The sequence below is a fragment of the Pteropus alecto genome, unplaced genomic scaffold, assembly GCF_000325575.1.
Source record: "Pteropus alecto unplaced genomic scaffold, ASM32557v1 scaffold222, whole genome shotgun sequence".
In the NCBI taxonomy this organism is placed as follows: Eukaryota; Metazoa; Chordata; class Mammalia; order Chiroptera; family Pteropodidae; genus Pteropus; species Pteropus alecto.
The window spans coordinates 3,897,526-3,910,413 of record NW_006433716.1 but is presented as its reverse complement, the minus strand read 5'-3'; the positions used below and the strand labels follow the sequence as shown (position 1 = coordinate 3,910,413).

The 12,888-nt window shown below is 33.4% G+C and overlaps 1 long non-coding RNA gene across 1 annotated transcript in view; it reads left to right on the top strand.

The window, feature by feature from the left end:
- LOC112476985 overlaps window positions 1-12,888 on the top strand; it is a 54,810-nt gene continuing 41,922 nt past the window's right edge. Inside the window, exons 1-3 of the long non-coding RNA XR_003045285.1 lie at window positions 1-97; window positions 696-871; window positions 12,035-12,096. This is a non-coding gene — a long non-coding RNA (uncharacterized LOC112476985). The remainder of the gene's footprint in view (window positions 98-695; window positions 872-12,034; window positions 12,097-12,888) is intronic.

The window sequence follows — 12,888 nt, the reverse complement described above, 5'->3', positions numbered from 1 at the left end:
AGACGGCATAGGATACTGGTGAAAATATTCAATTCTGGAGTCAAATTGTTCAGGTTAAAAATCCAAGCTTTGCCTCTATCAAGTTTTGTGAGCTTTGGTAAGTTAGTTAACCTCTCTGTACCTCAGTTTCTTTATTTGTAAAATTGGGAATATAATAATAGTACCTATTTTGTGGGGTTATTATGAAGATTAAAATAAAATAATCATGATAAGCACTTGGCACATAGCAAGAGATAAATAAATGTGATTCTTTTTAAATTTGCATATAGTAAAATTCACCTTTTTTGGTGTACAGTTCTACAAGTTTTAATACATGCATAGATTGTTATAACCACCAACATGCTGACAAAAAAGGATAGAGAATAATTTCAATACCCCAAAGAATTTCCTTATGCTGCCTCTCTGTAGTCAGATACTAGTGCCCTCACTCCCACACACACCCTAGATCCCTGGCTACCATAAATGTGCTTTCTGTCCAAATAGTTTTGCCTTTTTTCAGAATGTCATATAAATGGGCTCATACTGTTTGTTATCTTTTGAGATTGGCACCTTTCACTTAGCATCACACCATTGTGGTACAACCTGACATATAGGATCTTATTAGAAGAGCTTACTTCATGGAAAGAAATTTAGGTGGGGGTTGTTTTTTTTGTTTGTTTCTGTTTTTGTTTCTTTTTTTTTTCTTTTTCTTTCAGAATCATTAAAGGGAAGAAAAAAACTCAGATTAATACTATGCAAAAGGAGAATTTGGCTTAGTATGAAAAAAGAATTTTTCAGAATTATCGAAATATCAAATAGGATCATCTTCAAGAAGAAATTATTTCTCTGTCTTTAAGGGCATAGAGACAGAAGCTGAAGGGCCATTTGGAAGGTAAGGTATAAAAAAATAAGAGTCAAATATAAATTAACTGAGAAAAAAAGTGTTGATAATGGTGGCGTGTGGTGTATTTGTGCGTGTCGGGGAACTTGGAGTGAGGCAAGGTATTGGAAAGTCACAGATAATCCCAAATAATCTGTAAATGTAACCATATTAGTACTGTGTCATGTGGGTATAAGTAAACTGTTTTGGGGTACAGAGGGGACTTGGACAGTAATCACTTCCTTAGCTGAACTACATACATGAGGAGGTTAGGCAGTGGCTATTATACAAGAAGTAAAAGAGGCTTTCGCATGGTGATGAGAATAACTGGATTTGGAGTCTTCTTTCTATCTGAAAATCTATGATCCAGTTTTAAAAATGAGGAAAAATAATATCTTATATTTTGAAGTATATTCTATAATGATATTTCTCTTTATGTATTTGTTATTATTATTAATGGCGATAATACTTTGCATCCACGGTTATTAAAGGAACTTAGCAAGAGGTTTAAGAAAGGAAAACTAAGCTATGGAAAGGCCTTAGAATCAGAGGACCTAAATTAAAATTTCAGTTCTGGTTCTTAGAGTGGCTTAATCTCTCTCTGTGTTCTTTGGTGAATTCAGAATAATAATACCAATTTCCCAGCACCTGGCACATAGTAAGAGATAATGACAAACTGAATGCGCAAATGGTTATTTGTGTTCATCACATGGTAGGCATTTAAAAGGAGTTTGAGGAATTAAAAGAAAATATAATTGAGAAGCACTTATAATTTCAAGACTAAAGTATAATAAGAAAAAGTATGGCTTTATTTGTCCTTGGTAGTTTTAGAGTTGGATACACATGACTATTTTGTTTACATTCTACTCAGTCTTATCATATAAGTATGAATTTAATTAGATCAACAGAGAATACATTAAATGAATTAAATTTAAGTGTGGGATGGGATATAGATTTTCATGATAGTTCACACCTAAATATATATTGCCTTTATACCATTCTTCTTTCCTTTTGATTGTTCTCATGTTAAGGCTAATAAATCCCTCTGGAGATTTCATTGTTCAAAGTGAAAGAAGTCAAGCTGGCCTGAGAAATTGTTTGTACCTGCTTTATGTTAAAACTAACTCTCTCTCTCTCTCTCTCTCTCTCTCTCTCTCTCTCTCTATCATCTATCTATCTATGTCACTTAAACTGTTTTTCTCTGACCTGAGAGAAATGCAAATGTGAGCAGTTGGGAAGTCTGTTCAACTAGCATTCAACTAATTTATTAGCACTCATATAATTTACTCGCCATGGCTGTATTATTCCATTATGAGACTGTCATCTTTTACCTTTTCAGTGTTTTTTTTTTTTTCTTTCTGCGATTCATTTGAAATTCAGTTCAACTCATGAAGTATATTTCTATTGAAAGTTTGCTCCTAGTTATGTCTCACATGCTGGGACTTATTGACATAAGGGGTGAAGACAGCCACACCAAGAGAGGACAGCAGAGGTTTGGGAAGTCAGCTAGGAGTCAGTGCCTGGTTGGGCAGAAGAGAGGAGCCAACATTGATAAAACTGAAGACTGGTGATTATGAGAGCAGCATGCTCATCTGTAGGAAGCCACAAAGTTGTTAAAGCAGGAGAAGAGAGGGCGAGCACTCTAAATTACTGCTGGAAGCTTTGCTGCTTCTTCAAGTCCCAGCTGGCTTTCATCTCTCCTTACTGCATTGGTGGTGCCCCTTCCATCTTTTTAAAGGAACAGATTATAGCTTCTGATAGAGAAGAGGGTTTACACAAAGCTTACTTGTTGAAAGTATTCTTAAGGATGACTCTAAGCATAGTATCTGCCCTATTTGTTTACGATCATGATGGAAATTTCTCTTCTACTCAGTTTCTCATTATACAGATGAAGCCAAGCTGATAGTTACTAAAAGGCACAAAATGATGAATTTGATTTTAGTCTATCCCATGCTTCAGTCAAATTGACCATATAGAATTGAAGTGAATTGCAGAGCTCCCAAAAGCTAAACAAGATCTTTTGGTTGTTTTTTAATTCCCTTTAGCATAGCTAGTAGGTTATACAATATCCATTTGTCCTAAAATTACTGCAGAAATCACCAACAGAAGACATGGAAAACATCTCTAGCATCTTACTAATGAATTTATTATTGCTTTCATTTCACAGTGTCTGTCAGCCACCTCTCACCTACATTTGAACGTTACAAGAACCCTATGATATAGATATTATAATCTACATTTTGCAGTGGAGGAGACAGGATCAGAGAAGATAAGTGCTTTATCAAAGGACACAGTCAGTAAACAAAACCACATTCAAAATCTTTGTACACTGACTCCAGAGTCTTTTAGAGTATATAGCTTTTGTATAGATAATGATGATATAAATGATATACACTAAAATGAATCTATTATCCATTCTATAATAATCTCCTGCCCTCTCCTTTTTTCTCTCATTTCCTATCCTAGTTTGTTTAACAAATCTATCTCTATTCATCAGATACGAAATCATATTAATATGGTGTAGACACAAAATTCAACAATAAGAGGGAGAGATGTTATCAGGAAGGTCAGAAACACCCAAGAATATGTGGAGAGATTTATTACATGTCAGGAGGTATCTTAAACTGGAAAAAAGAAAAAGAAAATAATGAAAAAAAAAAAAAAGAAGATTGGCTTACTATTTGGAAAATAATTAAGTAAAATCCCAATTGACACCTTAAGCCATACACCAAGATGAAATCCAGATGGATTAGTTAATTTTAATTAAAAGACTTCAATTCATTTTTTAAGAAAAGCATTGATTAATACAAGATACCTTTTCTTTATTAAAATAGAATGAATGTTTCAATATATATATTCAAGTTTGGTGATAGCCTGATGAGATTACATACGTATTGGTGGGGTTGTAAATTGGTGCAAACTCTGGAGAGCACTTAACATTTTTTTAAAGAATCTCGAAGAAGTTAATGCTCTTGACCTTATAATTATTTTTCTAGGAATATACTCTGTGATTTTAGTAAAAATTTCAAAGAAACTACATATATATATTTTACACCAATATAAAAATAGAGAGAATATTACAATAAATCTCTATATACCTATTACTAAGCTTCAGCAATTATTAATATTTCCCAGTCTTGTTTCATCTGTTTCTCTCTCTCTCTCTCTCTCTCTCTCTCTCTCTCTCTCTCTGTTTCTGTCTCTCTCCAGGAATATTTATTTTAAAGCCAATCCAAAGCATCGTATTATTTTATTTGTAAATATTTCTATATGATAAAAGCCTAAAAAAGTATCCAAAGGCCATTATTAAATCTAGGAGAATTGAATGGGTTTACATTCAAGCTTCTTCATTGTCTCAAGAATATCTTTTCGTAATTGTTTTGTTCACATTAGAATCCAAAAGAAGTCTGCACATTGTGTACATTGATGTTGTGTCTCTTAAGTTTCTTCTAATGTATGAGTCCTTCCTTCTTTTTTTTCTTATTATTTGATAAATAAACTAGGTTTTTTGTCCTATAGCACATCCCACATTCTAGATTTAGCTGATGTCTTTCTCATAGTATCATTCATTTTTTTCTCTGTCCCTCATACTTCCTGTAAACTAGCACTTAGAATGAGGCTCGGTTAGAGTCAGGCTTATTTTCGTCTTTATTTTTTTTTGCAAGAATACTATATGTGTGGTGTTTTGTATTTCCTGTTGTATCACACCAGAATGAATATAACTTCTGGTTGCCCCACTTTTAGTGATGTTAAAATTGATTTGTAGGTTCTGGTAAGCCTTCTTTAATCAAGTTCCCTACTGACTTTTTACATAATTGTTAGTTATAACATTCATTGCCTAGATTCACTATTTCATTGGGATTTACAAAATGGTGTTTTTTAATTCTACCAATCCTTTTGCATAAATTAACTGAAAATTTGCTATAAAGAAAAGCTTTATCTCTCTAACAATTTGATTACCCTAAAAGAGTTTATGCTGGAAAGGCATGATACATGCTTGATTCTTCCCTTATTTATCTATTTTCAGAGTAATGTGTTAATGCTTTTGCTACCTCTATCTTACTGGTTTATAATAGTGTAAGCTGATAACAACATAAATGTCCAATAATAAAAGATATCCTGTGGTGTAGCTATGCTATAAACATTGTGCAGCCTTTAAATTTCAAAGAATACTTAACAACATAGAAAAATATTCCAGGTAAAATGTTAAGTGAAAAAAGACCCAGAAATGAATATATCTTGTGATCCAAATATTACCTTCTGTTCTACATTTAAATGAGTTTTTATGGTGTTAACCAAAGAATTTTAGAGATTTAAACTGTGCTAAATTCTGTAGACTTAGACATATTTTTCATTAAACATACATTCTTTGTTGACTCATATAATCAGTAGAATGGGGTGTATTAAAATGAGTCATCCTCAACTCAGTTTAACCAGTTCAGAAGACAGCTGAACTGAATTTCCTGTTTTTGTTTTTTCGTGTGTGTGTGTGTGTGTGTGTGTGTGTGTGTGTGTGTGTGTGTATGTGTGTTATCAACTGGTCCATTGGTCCATATCAGATGAATAGATGAATCTTGAGACCATAATCTCAAAATTTTGTCTTCTTGTTTGTCCTTGTTTAATATACTAAATTTGTTGCTTAATTTCAAGATGAATAAAAGAGAACTAACAAACTGGCTTTGATTTTAACAAGTTCTCAGTGATCCCTAAGAAAGTTCCTGATTCTCAAGGAACTTCACAGAGGTCTAGTTTCTACTTCTATAAACAAGGATCCGATGGTTTGACTCTGGGTTATTTTCAATACAATGTTTGGAAAATTCCTGGCACAACTCTCAGCAATTAGCAGGTACTCAACAAATGCTAGTTTTCTCTTCTCTCTTCCTGGAGAAAGGAAAGCAATCGTTTCCACTTTAACTATGTTTTAATATTAGAGACTAGATCCTGGGGTCAAGCTATCTAAATTTAAGTCCAGCTTGACTTCTGGCTTTGAGCAAGTGATATAAATAAACACTTTGTGCCTCAGTTTTCTTATCTGAAAACAGGGATAATAATAGTACCTACTCATAGGCTGCTATGCATGTTAAATGAGTTAGTAAATGCAGAGTGCTTAGAACTTTTCCTGGGCCAGAGTAGGAGCTATATGAATGTAGGCTATCATCTTTATTATCTGCCTATAAGAATGGAATTTTCAAGGTCAAGTTTCAAGGCAGTTCTCACTTGGGTGATGTGTGACATACTGACAACTTCTTGCTTTTTACTTCTCTTTTTCTACATCCTACACAGACTTTCTTTCTGCTGATACATTTAATACTCACACCCACACAATCCAGATTTTGCTTAGTTTGTTTCTGAGTGATTATGATTGATTAGGATTATGTGAAGGATTATTGTTCCTTTTCCTTGTTGTTGTGATGATAGTGGTAGTTGTGTGTGTGTGTGTGTGTGTGTGTGTGTGTGTGTGTGTCTATGAGTGTATTTTGGGCTGAGATATGGTGGTACAACCACCCTGATAGACTTGAGTGTAGCTGCAACTTTCCATGTGTCTATTTTATGATTTATCTATTGTTGAGAAATTTGTACAAATTTTTGCTTCTGTTATGGGACATTTTATTAGCTAATCTCTTAAAAAGTAAACATTGCACTATGATTGGTGATGGGTGGGAATGTGATAACCTGAATTCTTCCAAATATGTTGACAATAAGATGTTTTTAGACAGATTTAGGAGAGGGTACAGAACGATTCAGAGAGAGAGACAAACCACATAGTTATATTATTCAGGAATAGAGCGACTTAGTTCACAGAGAGCACTAGACTAGATCCTAAATAGTAAAATTACTTTCAGATTATAAGGACTGTGTCAGAAAACTTTTCCTACTCAAAATGAAGAAAATAAAAATAGATCCAAAGTAGATGTAATGTGCCCTGTGCGGCAGTAACCAAAGGGATAATTTGTAAACATGCTGCAAATGAGACCAAGATGTCCTTTCCATTTATTCATAGGCACCAGGGTGTTTCTCAAGTTCTATCAAAGTGATTACGGTGTGTACCCTAGGAAATTGGACAAAAGTATTGCAACACACTTATGGGAATGTTATATTGTTGAAACAGATCAAGTTATGGAAATGGAGCTTGGAGAAATGAATGCCAATGAATAACATCCTCTCATTAGGCAGCCAGCATTTTCCAGAGTATAAGGTAATATGATTTTGAGGGAAGGCCTCAGTTGTCTGGACAGAAATACTTAGCAAGAGATAAGACAATCCTCTCAGATACCTATTGAAACTGTTAAGAACATCTATTCCAGCTATTTTAACTCTGTGTTCACGAGGACACAGAGAGTGAGGCATCTTTTGCTCCACTGACTGTTCATACCCAACAATAGGAAGTGCTTTGTGCAAACTCCTTATGTTAGAAACCTTGTTAGGTGAACCTTCAGTCTGGGGTAGATCATACAAGGCCTTTAGGGGGTTGGGAAGCTATTTATGGGTTTTAAACAGGAAGTGAGAGACAGTATGGTACCATTTATAGTTTCAAAAATATGCAGTCAGAAAAAAATTATCTACTTGAACTATTTGAAATTAAAAAAGGAGAAGCACTTGCTTTCCATACATAAAAACTTTGGAGACACTCTAAGATAGTGTATTAGTCAGGGTTTTCCAAAGAAACAGACCAATAGGGAGAATGCGTATATATAATATATTACACATAATATACATTATATATTTCTAGAAAATTCAACCCTTGTTCTTAAGGCTTTTGGCTGATTGAAGCTCTCCCACATTACAGAGGATACTCTACTTTACTCAAAGTCTACTGATTAAATGTTAATTATATAAAAAATAGCTTCACAGCAACATCTAGACAGGTGTTTAGCCAAACAACTGGGCAGCATAATCTAGCCAAGTTAAAACATAAAATTAACCGCTGCAGATAGTAAAGGATTAATGATGCTACTCTTAGTTTAGAAGTAACTTCATTAGCCGGAGAAAGTCAATTGACCATTTTTGATTTAGTCTTGCAATCAGTAAGAGAGAAGGCCACTTTTCATATCTGCTTCATACTTAGAAGGGGAAGCATTTTATAGCCCCCTGGAAATCCAAAATGGTAAATACCATTATTTGAACAATTTTTTTTTGTCTTATCATCACACCTTTTATTGACAACTTTGTGATAAGGGTTAATGCCTTTTAGCATCATTACTGACATTATAGAAACCTACTTATTGATTTTTTTGTTAATTAACTGCAATTTTTGACCTTGAAAAAATTAATTCCTTCATTTCTAATTAACAATCTTTTCTTCATAGAAGGCAATATTTACAAAACCCCAACGCCCATCTTTAAAGTAGGTGAAAAGAAAAGATAATGGGATGGGTTTAGGAGGGTCGTTAACAATTTTGTTTGATGATTGAAAAGGGAGTTTCCCCTCTTACTTTTAGTTTTAAAAGTCTTTCTCTGCACACTTTGGAGACATGATGACAAATACACTAAAAACATATATACAATCTGAAGCTCTTTACATATCATCTAAGGTTGATAAGGAAAAAATTTAGTTTCTTAGAAAAATGGACCCATCAATTATATGAAATTTAAAGATCACTTTGTGATTATTTGAAATAAAAATAATCATAACAATTTCCAATAATCTTTCATACATTTTCATTTAAATGCTGACTCTAAAACTTATATAGATGAGGTTTTGAAAAAACAAATGTTACCAAGGGCAAGTCATTTATATCGTTTGCTAGTGTCTTTGCTAATAAACATAAATTTGATTCCTACATGAGCCATTTGGTTTTAAGACCAAGAGTTTGGCCTATATCTCTAATGCTGTGAAATATATCTTTACTCACTAAGAAGACTTAGCAAGAGATATGAGTAAGTCAATATACACATGTGCTCCTGTAAGAAAACAATGAGTTGCAGGCTTTTGGGGTCTGATGGTGAAATAAATTATGTCATTGCCCTGTCATTGATGGATATAAAGGACTGGCATCTGTCCGTCTGCATCTCATTTGTTTTTTTAAATGAGATTTTGACTTTTTAAAAATAATTTAAAAAATTTTAATTATAGTTGACATACAATATTAGTTTCAGGTGTACAACATAATGATTAGATATTTATATAACTTACAAAGTGATCACCCCAATAAATCTAGTAACTCTCTGACACCATACATAGTTATTCCAATATTATTTGATGATATTTCTTAAATTGTAATTTACATCCCCATGACTATTTTGTAACTACTAATTTCTACCTCTTAATCCCTTCCCTTTTTTACCCATCCCCCAACCCCTCTTCTACCTGGCAACCATCAAAATTTTCTCTGTATCTATGAGTTTGTTTCTGTTTTGTTTGTTTGCTTATTTTGCTCTTTAGATTCTACATATAAGTGAAATTGTATGGCATTTTGCTTTTTAGATTCTACTTATAAGTGAAATTGTATGGCATTCTCTGTCTGACTTACTCCACTCAATACAATACCCTCTAGGTTCATTTGTGTTGTTGCAGATGGCAAGATTTCATTCTCTTTTATGCCTGAGTAATATATATCACCTCTTCTTTGTCCATTCATCCACTGATGGACACCCAGGTTACCTCTATATCTTGGCAATTGTAAATAATATTGTGATGAACATATGGATTTACAAGTCCCTTCAACGTAGTGTTTGGATTTGTTTGAATAAATACCCAGAAGGGGGATTACTGGGTCATTTTTATCTTTTGTTATAGCTTTTGTTTTAAAGTCTATTTTGTCTAATGTAAGTATTGCTACCCCATCTTTTTTTTCATTTTCATTATCATGAAATATCTCTTTTCATCTTTTACTTTAGTCTGCGTGTGTCTTTCCTTCTGAAATGAGTTTCTTGCAAGCAGCATAAGTAAAGACCTTGTTTTCTTTACATATCTATTCAGCCACCTTATGTCTTTTAATTGGAGCATTTACAGTTAAAGTAATTGTTGATAGATATGTAGTTATTGTCATTTTATCATTCACATTTCCCTTCTTTCTCTTCAAGAATTGCCTTTAATATTTCTTGTCACACTGGTTTGGTGATGATAAACTCCTTTAGCTTTTTCTTGTCTGGGAAGCTCTATATTTATTCTTTGATTCTAAATAATAGTTTTGCTGGGTAGAGTAATCTAGGTTGCAGATCCTTGCTTTTCATCACTTTGAATATTTCATACCAATTTCTCTGGCCTGCAAAGTTTCTGTTGAGAAACCAGCTAACAGTCTTATGGGAGTTCCCTTGTAGGTAGCTTATTGCTTTTCTCTTGCTGCTTTTAAAATTCTGTCTGTCTTTAAGCTTTGGCATTTCATTATGATGTGTCTTGGAGTGAGCTTCTTTGGGTTCATCTTGTTTTGGACTCTCTGTGCTTTCTGAGTTTGTATGTCTATTTCCTTTACCAGGTTAGGGACGTTTTTGAGATTTTGTCTTTCTTTTAAAACTAACTAGCCAGGGATAAATTTATTGTTGTATGTATCAAAGCATACAATAAAGCTTGTTACTGTTGTTTACCTGACTTTTAAGACCTTTTTCTCCCTTACCTACATCACTCACAAATGCTAGGAACTGAAAACTGAAATTTTAACTAATTTAATAGTTATCTAATCCCGAATTTTACTCATCTATATGCAGGATTCATGTAAATGAATATTCTTCCTTTGTTTATGGGACCTAATCAATAATGGTTCCATTGTGGCACTCTTGTGTGGTGAAATGGAAAATTTCTGTGAGTCTAAGATATGCTGAGAACCTCCTATGGACAGCTACTGAGGACAAATATTTAAAGCAGTTCCTTGCCCTTGAGGAGTTCATGCGGGACTCAGGTGAAGGAATACTTGTTTCACATTTTGATCAATAGTATATAGGAAGTTTGCACAGAATTATGTGTTCTCCTGAACCTTTTCTTACATCACCCATGTATAATTTGCCATGGACCCTGTTGTTTTTGCCTGCTCAGCTTTCCTTACTCCTTCTCTAATAGGACCTTAATTTTCCCTGGTGAATCATGTTTTCTCAATTACAATAGGTCTTTTGAGGCATACCAGACTGTCATTCAAGGTGACTGGGCTCTTTTAACCAAAGGGCAAGTATGTGACCCAAGATAGGCTAACTAACACTCTCTTCCAGGATCTTGAATCTTAGTGGGTGTCTTAAGGAAAGATAATGGTTGGAGGCTTTATTCCCATGACCATATCCTGAAGAGATTATCTAACCTTTCTTGTTGACTGATGCTTCCTTCCTCACCCAACAAAAAGCTTGGTTATTCAAGTTTCCTTTGATTTTGTGAGCTACTTCATTCCATGTCTTTCCAGTAAATTTCTTTAAAAGTGTGGCTTATGTTATTTAAAACCAAAGAATCATTGTGTTATTCAATATGAACATCTCTCTCTGGCCCTCCATATTCTACCCATATCTTCATTTTTTTTCTCACATTAATTTCATCATCTCTTCTGTCACTTTCTATATTTTGTCTATAGGGTATCGTGTTTACCATCTGAGAAACATTCTTGACCTAAATGAGGTAGACTTGAATTTTTCCTTATGACATGAATCACAGTGGGTAGGAAGTTGAAAAACTATCATTTAATGAAAATCTACTGTATATATGTATTACCTCATTTAGTTATTACAGCAAGTCTATGTAATAGGTATTGTTATCTCCATTTTATAGTTAAGAAAACAGAATATCAGACAGGTTAAGGAACTGGTCCAAGTTTATATAGCAGGAATATATCAGAGCCCTAATTTGAACCCTTATCTATGTGACCTTGAAATTCAGTCTTTCCTTGAGGCTTCTCTGTTACCCTCCCACAAGACATCACAAGGTTGATATCTTGAATGTATTATTTATTTTTGTGAATCTTGGTTTTCTTATCTATAAAATAGGAATATAAATAGGTACTATGTCACACAGTTGTGAATACTAAATAGGATAATGTACAGAAAGCCCCTAGCTTTTATAGTTGGCCAAAAAGTGCAAGTGCTTTCTAGTTCAATTTCCAAACTTGGTATGTAACTCTGGATCTCAGAGATTATGGTGAATTCCAAATCTTAGCTGAATCAGTCATTTCCAATTGTACCTTAATAAACTTCTAGCCAAACCATCTAGTAGTAGCTAAAAAACTTTGAATTATGTTTTTTCCTTTTTCCTCTACCCTCAAGCTTTTCTAATTCCTGGAAGAAATGTTGACAAACAATGAAACACATATATTAGGACATCAATGGTAAGGACTATCATGATTTCAAACTCTGAGTAACTGAGATATGATCTCCTGCACATTTGCCTCTAATATTACATATTTGCCTATTTGTGTTTTGCATGTAATTTTAAAAAATGTAACTCATTATTTGATGATGCTTCAGAATACTCCTAAACTTTTATTTCTTGAGTTTTGTAACTTTAGAGGAAATTTTCAGTTTAGCAGTTGAAAATAATAGCTACTTGCCTCATAGTATTGCTGTGAGGATTACATAAACTAATACATGAAAATTGTGCCTTGCATAGAGTAAGCATGAAATAACCTTTAGCTACGATTATTATGATACATTTATAGTTTCCGTATTTTATACATAATTGATGCCTAGTAAATGTTTATTAAATTGAATTGAAGAAAGGTCACAAGAAGAACACATTTCATGGAATAGGTAAGTAGTTAAAAAATGTTTTAATTTATATAATGTTTGAATGCAAACTGGAGGAAAAGATATGAAATTTACATTAAAATTTTTTTTTAATATGGTCAGTTTTTTTCTGGTTCGAGATTTGGTTATGACAAAGTTAGAAATTGACTCAAATGAAATTTTGCTTTTTATTTTTTTATTTTTATTTTAAAAATTTATTTATCTCCTCTCATAGTTAGATTTCTTTCTGTCACCACATATTTGACCCCTTTTACCTTGTCTATCTCCCCCTCTCCCCCTACCCTCTGGTAACCACTAGTCTATAGTCCATGTCCATGAGTCTCTGTTTGTCCCGTTCGTTTGTTGCTTTTAGGTTTATATCCCACATATGTGCT